At 40.1% G+C, this 9,187-nt stretch overlaps 1 long non-coding RNA gene across 1 annotated transcript; it reads left to right on the top strand.

Annotated features, from left to right (window-relative positions):
• Window positions 1-833: 833 nt before the first annotated feature.
• Window positions 834-8,463, top strand: LOC122459553. The gene is made up of 2 exons (XR_006280323.1): window positions 834-886; window positions 7,707-8,463. It is a non-coding gene; the product is annotated as an uncharacterized LOC122459553 (long non-coding RNA).
• The last annotated feature ends 724 nt before the right edge of the window (window positions 8,464-9,187 follow it).

Raw genomic sequence — 9,187 nt, 5'->3', positions numbered from 1 at the left:
TCCTTAAGGGTTATAATATGGCAACATAGTTTATATTGGCCAAATTTTGTTTTTATTGACACCAGTGTGAATCTGGAATAACTTAACTGAAATCAGTGGAATTATTTATTATTGTTATTATTAATTATAAGTATTATTATTTATTATTTATATCTCGGTAGTGCCTAGAGGCCCCAGTCAGCGATCAGGGTCCTATTCTAATAGGGATTAATTCAGAATTGCAATGGTGACACTGAGAGCTGAATTTGGTACTATACCTTTATTTAGTATCAGAGGGGTATCTAAGTTAGTCTGTATCCATAAAAACAATGAGGAGTCCGGTGGCACCTTAAAGACTAACAGATTTATCTGGGCATAAGCTTCCACGGGTAAAAACCCCACTTCTTCAGATGCATGGAGTGAAAATTACAGATACAGGCATAAATATACTGACACATGCAGAGAAGGGAGTTACCTTACAAGTGGAGAACCAGTGTTGAGAGGGCCAATTCAATCAGGGTGGATGTGGTCCACTCCCAATAATTGATGAGTAGGTGTCAATACCAAGAGAGGGAAAATTGCTTTTGTAGTAAGCCAGCCACTTCCAGTTCCTATTCAAGCCCAAATTAATGGTGTTAAATTTGCAAATGAATTGTAGTTCTGCAATTTCTCTTTGAAGTCTGTTTTGAAGGTTTTTTTGTTGAAGTATGGCTTCTTTTAAATCTGTTATAGAATGTCCAGGGAGATTGACGTGTTCTCCTACTGGCTTTTGTATGTTACCATTCCTGATGTTTGATTTGTGTCCATTTATTCTTTTACATAGAGACTGTCCGGTTGGGCCTGTCCTGTAGTAGGTGACTTCTGGGTACTCTTCTGGCTCTGTCAAGCTGTTTCTTCACTTCAGCAGGTGGGTATTGTAGTTGTAAGAATGCTTGATAAAGATCTTGTAGGTGTTTATCTCTGTCTGAGGGGTTGGAGCAAATACGGTTGTATTTTAGGGCGTGGCTGTAGACAATGGATTGTGTGATGTGTCCTGGATGGAAGCTGGAGGCATGTAGGTAAGTATAGCGGTCAGTAGGTTTCCGTATAGGGTGGTTTTTTATGTGACCATCACTTATTTGCACTGTAGTGTCCAGGAAGTGGATCTCTTGTATGGACTGGTCCAGGCTGAGGTTGATGGTGGGATGGAAATTGCTGAAATCCAAGTGGAATTATTCAGGGGCCACCTTCCTGTGGGTCCATATGATGAAGATGTCATCAGTGTAGCACAAGTAAAGGAGGGGTGCTAGGGGATGAGAGCTGAGGAATCATTGTTCTAAGTCAGCCATAAAAATGTTGGCATACTGTGGGCCATGCGGGTACCATCGCAGTGCCGCTGATTTGAAGGTATACATTGTCCCCAAATGTGAAATAGTTATGGGTGAGGACAAAGTCACAAAGGTCAGCCATCAGGTATGTTGTGGCCTCATCAGGGATACTGTTCCTGACAGCATGTACTCTGTCCTCGTGTGGAATATTGGTGTAAAAGAGTGTCTACATCCATGGTAGCCAGGATGGTGTTTTCAGGAAGATCACCAATGCATTGTAGTTTCCTCAGGAAGTCAGTGGTGTCTCGAAGATAGCTAGGAGTGCTGGTAGTGTAGGGTCTGAGGAGAGAGTCCAAATAGCCAGATAATCCTGCTGTGAGAGTGCCAATGCCTGAGATGATGTAGCGTCCAGGTTTTCCAGGTGTATGGATCTTGGGTAGCAGATAGAATATCCCTCTTCGGGGCTCTAGGGGTGTGTCTGTGTTGTTTTGTTCCTGTACTATAGCAGGGGTTTCCTGAGCAGATGTTGTAGTTTCTTTGATACTCCTCAGTGGGATCAGAGGACAGTGGCCTATAGAATGTGGTGTTGGAGAGTTGCCTGGCAGCCTCCTGTTCATAATCCGACCTGTTCATTATGAGTACAGCACTTCCTTTGTCAGCCCCTTTGATTATAATGTCAGAGTTGTTTCTGAGGCTGTGGAGGGTGTTGTGTTCTGTATGGCTGAGGTTATGGGGCAAGTGATGCCGTTTGTTCACATTTCAGCCTGTGCCACATCTGTGAAGCACTCTATGTAGAAGTCCAGTCTGTCAATTCAACTGTCAGGTGTCCACACAGAGATGTGCACAGTCTTTAAGGTGCCACCAGACTCCTTGTTGTTTTTATTTACTGAGGATATGTCTACACTTGCAGAATTTTTGCATTGTAAATTTCACCGGTGATAGGGAACTGGTGAAAGTAAAGTGCTGGTTTGTGTACTCACTTAATTCCTCAGGTGTCAGAGAGTGTTTACATTAGCAGCCCTTCCATCAGGGATGAGAGCAGCACTCTAGGGCAGCTATCCCACCGTGTAGCTCTCTCCAGTTTAACAATGAGTCTTGTGGGAAGGGGGGCGAGGGCATGATCGTGGGGCATCCTGGGTTCCTGCACAACCTCCTCTCCCCAAATACTAATCAGCTCCAGTAGCTCAGCATTGCTCCAAGTAGGGGATCCTTTGCTCCGTGGAGCAGGCATTGTCACCTGGCCAGATAAGTGAGCACTTGCCAAGAAAACAGGAAGGGCGTTTCAAAGTTCCCTGGCTTTACAGCGGAGGGGTGGATGTCTGTTTACCCTGGCAACAGAGCAGAAGAGCTGCTGGCTAGAGTGGTCACCTAGGTACTGTGGGATATCCTTAGGGGGCTAAAAGCTGTGTAAACAGGAAGAAAGTGTCTACACTTGCACATCACAGCAAAAGCATCACCGGTTAAGAACTGTTTCTCTCTTGTGGAGGTGGTTTCTTTTTGCAGTGAAACTTCTTTGTTTGACAAATGTAGACGCTCCCATGGTTTTTTGCACAAAAAAGGGACTTTTCTGCTTTAAATGGCAAGTGTAGACATGCCCAAAGAGAGAGTTGAATTCAGTTCTCAGTTATATCAGTGCAACCCAATTAATTTCACTGAAGTTTTAAGTGCAGAGAGAATCTGGCCCAAAGCCTTCAGTTCGGCAAACTACCACATTGTACTGACACAAAGATCAGACTGCTTGAAAGGCTAAATAACTATTGGCCAGATCCTGCTGTCCTTACTCAGGCTACATGCCCACTAACTTCATTGGGAGTTTCTCCTGAATAAGGGCTAGAGTACAGGGTACCAAATGAGATTGCTGACAAAAATATCTTTTTTGTCAAAATAAACACATTTTTCTCTTCTTTTTTAAAATAAATGTTCCTCTTTTTAAAATGAACTGTTCAGAAAAAAATCCACAGTCACTTACAACATCAGTTCCACCGCTTGCTTTAAGGTTAGCTCTTCCTCTGTAGATTGACTGCAACCCTCTTAGGGTTGCACGTTATTTGTATTGGGTTATTTCTATTTCTAAGTGTGCAGTTGTACAGTAAACGGAACACAAAGGGGCAGGTTTATAACTGAGCGCATTACAGCTTTGGTCCACAGCCCAGAGACTCTGAGCTGCTGTAGTCTTTTGTTTCAGACACATGTAGATAAAACTACAACATTTTCCATGACTGCTACAATGCAGAATATGAGAAACTCTTGGGATGGTTTAAGCTGCAGGGTATTCTCCCAGAGTTCTGTCCAAGAATAATCTAGTAAAAATGTGGACAGAGAACCATCGACCTCTGCTTTCCCTGAACATATGCAGTTCTGATAGTCTGGTATTTCAAGAAAAAACAAGGTCCTGAACCCTAATCCTCAGACACATAACAAAGCGTACTTCACAGCTGTGATGCACAGCAACTATCAGCTCCGAGGCCTGAGTAGGTCCCAAGACAATGCCTCCTTTATCACCCAGAGGACAAATATCTAGACAGCAATATTTTCTGCTTGAATGCTTCAAGCATCTCGCACAACTCCTGACTGAAAGAGAAAACTGAGCTGAGAGTGTTGCTGAGTGATTATTTTAATTTACTACTTGATGTAAATCTAAATGAACTGACACCCAGCTTGAGATGGACAGAAACAATCATAGGGAAAAAAAGAAAGAAGGCTAATATTACAATGTCATTTGAGAAGCACAGGTTTAGGCATCTTTAGCAATGGAAATCTAAGAGATAGGGAGAAAGGATCTGTATTCTGTTTTCTTCACTCATTACCATAATAAGTTCTGTAATTTTGGGGTTGTTTATTTATCAGGCTACGATAACAAGGAGATCAGAAAGTGTTGTCTGGATGGAAGATGACAAAGCACCAGAGAGAAAGCACTCACATGCAAGGCGATTCCTGTTCTCATGCACCTGATTATTCTTTCTGCATTCGAAAGCAAAAATAATAATTTTCTGGAAATAGCCAAAATGAAACTCATTTGGGAGGATAGAAATGCAAGAAAACTTCCATGTAAGGTTTTAGAATTCTTTAAAAACAATGTCATATTCCTGTCAAGTCGCTGTGCAGAGCTTCCTCATATAAACAATGGTGTTTGGAACCTGGCTTAACTGCTTTGGGGATTCGCAAAAAGAAAAGGAGTACTTGTGGCACCTTAGAGACTAACAAATTTATTTGAGCATAAGCTTTCTGAGCTACAGCTCACTTCATCGGATGCATGGGGATTCTGTCACTGCTGCTCTGAGATCTGGGCTTCTAAACTCTGATGGCTGCACAGCACCACAGAGTAGCTGGAGAGTAATCACTATGGCTGAGTGCATGGTATAGACCAAAATGAGACTGATTTGGGTTGTACACACAGAGCCAGGTTTTGCCTGGCCCTTACATGGCTGTGCATTGTGGGGAAGTGAGCCTCCCCTATTGCACGGCCAGTGGAAATTTCTGCTCCCTGTGCTCAGGGGTGTGTGGGTTCTTCTGTCTCCTTTATTGCTTCAAGGTCCGAATGATCCCAATGGAGCAGGGCATAGAAGCAACGCCACAGCACCGTTTCCACAAAGACCAGCCCCAGGATGGAGGGATAGTAAGCTTTACCATGTAATGGGTTGCAGTAGTGGAAACATAACCTCTCCAAATTCTGGGAGGCATTCCCCTGAGGGAGGACTGCTTCCTGGTGCTCCTCTGGTGATGGGGCAGTTTGGCACTGCCCCACCCATGAGCTAGTGTCATAAATATAAAGGGAAGGGTAAACACCTTTAAATCCCTCCTGGCCAGAGGAAAAACCCTTTCACCTGTAAAGGTTAAGAAGTTAGGATAATCTCGTTGGCACCTGACCAAAATGACGAATGAGGAGATAAGATATTTTCAAAGCTGGCGTGGGGGAGAAACAAAGGTTCTCTCTGTCTGTGTGATGCTTTTCCCAGGAATAGAAAGGAATGGAGTCTTAGAACTTAGTAAGTAATCTAGCTCGATATGCATTAGATTCTGTTTTGTTAAATGGCTGATGAAATAAGCTGTGCTGAATGGAATGGATATTCCTGTTTTAGTGTCTTTTTGTAACTTAAGGTTTTGCCTAGAGGGATTCTTTATGTTTGAATCTGATTACCTGATTGCTTTTCATTGTTCTTAAGAGCCAAGGGTTTGGGTCTGTGGTCACCTATGCAAATTGGTTAGGATTTTATCAAGCCTTCTCCAGGCAGGGGGGTGCAAGGTTTTGGTGAGGATTTTGGGGGGAAAGACGTTTCCAAGCGGGCTCTTTCCCTGTTATATATTTGTAAGACGCTTGGTGGTGGCAGCAATGAAGTCCAAGGGCAAAAGGTAAAATAGTTTGTACCTTGGGGAAGTTTTAACCTAAGCTGGTAAAAATAAGCTTAGGGGGTTTTTCATGCAGGTCCCCACATCTGTACCCTAGAGTTCAGAGTGGGGAAGGAACCTTGACAGCTAGTATCTCTAAGGCATCTCTGAGCCCAAAGTCTCACATCTCTCTTTCAGCACATGAAAGAGCCACATCACACTACACCGTTTGCTGCATCAATCTGCGAAGTTTTTTTGATTCCACCATGGTCTGTCCAGAGGTACATTGCAGTGTAGTTACTGGGTGGAAACCCTAGTTAGCTGCAGTATTGTTCTAACAGTGCATGTGCATAATTCCCCACAGATCACTTTGAAAATGAACGCCTGTTTTTTTTAAGTAAACCATAAAATTCCACTTTGCATCTGCAAATTGAAAATGGAAAACCCTGTAGCACTGAACAGGGAAACAAGCAATAGGTTCCACAAAAATGTATTAGTGCTCCATAGAAATCACTCTAAAAGTATACCGATGTTAGAAAAGAACAATATACCTTTTTAAAAGTGTTTTGAATCACTATCCTATAGGGCACTATTGCAGGTCTGTAATTCTCTATTAAATTCAACAGTATGGTTCAAATAACCTACAGAAAGACTATAATTTTGTATTTCATTCTAAATGACTTCTATGGACAAATTAGCATGTTTCATGGTCATATTCAATTCAAACTGCCTGGGCATATGTGGGCATATTTCTATAAAGTGTAAATATATAGATGGGCATGCCACATGCTGCACACATTAACATATATGTACATGGAGAGCTCCATATGTATGCTATATAATTGTAATGTGACACCAGTTATCACTTGTATTCATAAAAACTGGCTCTTGTGCTTACTACACAACAATACAAGATCACTAGAATTATACCCTATTTTTTTTTAAAAAAGTAAATTGCATCAGCATGGCAGAAAATCACAGTTTATACTGTGTGACATTGATCTCTGGTTGTGAACTGAAAGCTTGAGACAAAATTAACCATTTCAACATAGTGGCTTGGAACAATTTCACCAGGCGGCAATTTACACTGCACTGTGGACATTTTTGCCAAGCACTTAGCAGACAGAGAGATGATCACTACTTCAGATGAAGAGCAAGGACTGGATGAAAAGGATCATTCTCACTAAGACCAACCTGAACATGCAGAAGCAAGCTCCTGAACAGACTTTTAAAATATCTCTGTCATAATAGTTGATCATACAGTACTATCTAGGTTAGTTTAGGTCCCATAATAAGCTCTCATTAAGTAAATTTTTCTAATTATACACAACGTTTACTGAAAAGGGAATTTAAAATAAATGTATATATGTTACACATTAGTGCATACACCAGAGTTATAAATAAATAACAGAAAATAGTATAGAATCATGCCATCTTTACAATTACATGTTTAGAACAATTTTTTTAAATTGTATTGTGAGACTTACAATAAGAAAAAGAAAATATAAACCAATACTTTCAGAAATTATTGAGCTAACAGATGCTTTTTCTAGAGATGAAATTATCCAGGAAAGTTGTAGGAAACGTAATTTATATTTTTAATGTTATCATGCAGCTACTATAGATGCAGTTCTCTTTGCATTAATAAAGTGTCCAGTTAACATATTATTAGAATTTGAAAATTGAAGGCTGAATCCTGCAACACTTATGAGTCATGCTTTATCTCATGAGTTGATCCCAACATGAGTAAATGTTGCAGGATAAGGCCCTTCTGAAATAAGCAAAACTTCATTGGACTCTTCAAGTGTCTAGTATTGTGTTCTAACACAGTCCAAGACTTCAAGTACATGTAAACTCACTTCACTCCCATGAGTAGTCCCACTGATGTCAATGGGATTTTAGACTTGCGTGAGTACGACAGACTGGTGCATAAGATATGTAACATACTGGAAGGCGATAATATTAAAAATATTTTCATATCTTCATTTTCTCAAACTATTTGATGATGTACAATAAATTCTAAACACTAATGCAATGATACAGACCTAGATTCTGACCCATGCTTAGTAGCTCCTGCTGCTTATTCCTCAACAGAAGCAACATTCCGCTGCTCATGATGTCACAATTAGCTGTTGCAGAGCGGACTGTGATGTCACCAAAAAGAGGATGAACTCAACTGGAGAATGAGCAGCCTGAAGAGCAGATGAATTCCTAAGCAACAAATAGCTAAATTTCATACAAACAACCCTTGTAATAGAAAGTGATGGAAGAATCCCCCACTTCCAGAAAATACATGCTACATTAGCAAAATTATTTATAAATTTCATCAGGTGCCATCAACACTTTAAAACCCATCAAAACAATGCATATTTAAAATAATAATATTAATATATCCCCCCCAATAGATTTAAGAGCCCTGGCTTGAAAAAAAAGAACACTAAAAACACTCAGATCCTCTGAATTCTTTCTCTTGTCACAGAATTTTAGTATAATTTATCTCGGTAAGTTTTAGTTACTGCCTCCCCAGAAAGCCAGTACTCTGTGTAAATAAAGAAATATAATTGATAAATGTAAAATCTGAGATGATACTAGATTGTTTAAATAGACCATTAAGCTCAAATGTCTGAAGTTAAATTAGACTGTATTATATTTTACCTATGGCTTTTTTAAGCACAACTGGCATGTATAGTCTTGTCCATGTTAATTTTTACTGCCACGGTCAAAAAGCAGTGTAAGTGTGAAGCTTGTGAGGAATTTTCTATCTTGACATCATCACAGTAGATGAGTTAGCTTCCATGGTAAAGAGAGTGAAAGAAGTCAAGTTAAGGGAAATAAGGAATTTTCAAAGGAAGAAAAAGTTTGAGGGAAACATATGGTTTAAATGCTCTAGTCTATTTCAGATCAAGCTGAGAGAGTTGAGATCTGTTGGTTCAGAGATCCAGTTCACTGCACATTCCTACTGTGCCTGCCTACTAATTGCATCCCATTTTTGTCAATCAAATATTTGCAATTAACAAAAATATTCCCTTAAGAGACATATAACAGAGGCTCCTAAGGATCCACTGCTTGGCTATTAGAGTCAGTGCAAAAAAAAAAAAAGTCTTTAAAATATTCTGCTGATGATGACACTGCCAGACACTTCCAGTCAAAACATTAACAGCAGAATAGGTGGCATGGGGGCTTTCAAAGGGATTTTTTTCAAAGAAGAGAAACTTTGATCTTAGTGTTTCTGACTCATCCTCCACCTCTGATTCTTCAATCTACAAGTACATATAATGATTTAATTTCAGTCAGTGCATAACTTTTCTAAGGATAAACGTTAATCTGGATTTTTTTATTTAACTCCAATTAACTAATGCTCTAGAGCTGTTCTTCCCTCCCCACCCTGCACATAACGCATACACACAAATTCCAAGTAGAGACTGAAGAAAGCATAGTAGAATAATAAGAACTGCACATGGTTCAGAGGAAGTACTAATCAGTAAATCGGTAGAAATGCCAGTTATTTGCTGGGAATTCTGTATGCAACAATGATGCACTGATGTTTTATAAATCTATTTTATATCTGAAAGTGG

Source organism: Dermochelys coriacea, chromosome 3 (assembly GCF_009764565.3).
Source record: "Dermochelys coriacea isolate rDerCor1 chromosome 3, rDerCor1.pri.v4, whole genome shotgun sequence".
NCBI lineage: Eukaryota > Metazoa > Chordata > Testudines > Dermochelyidae > Dermochelys > Dermochelys coriacea.
Note: the sequence above shows the minus strand (reverse complement) of the source record. Positions and strands in the feature narration are given on the sequence as shown.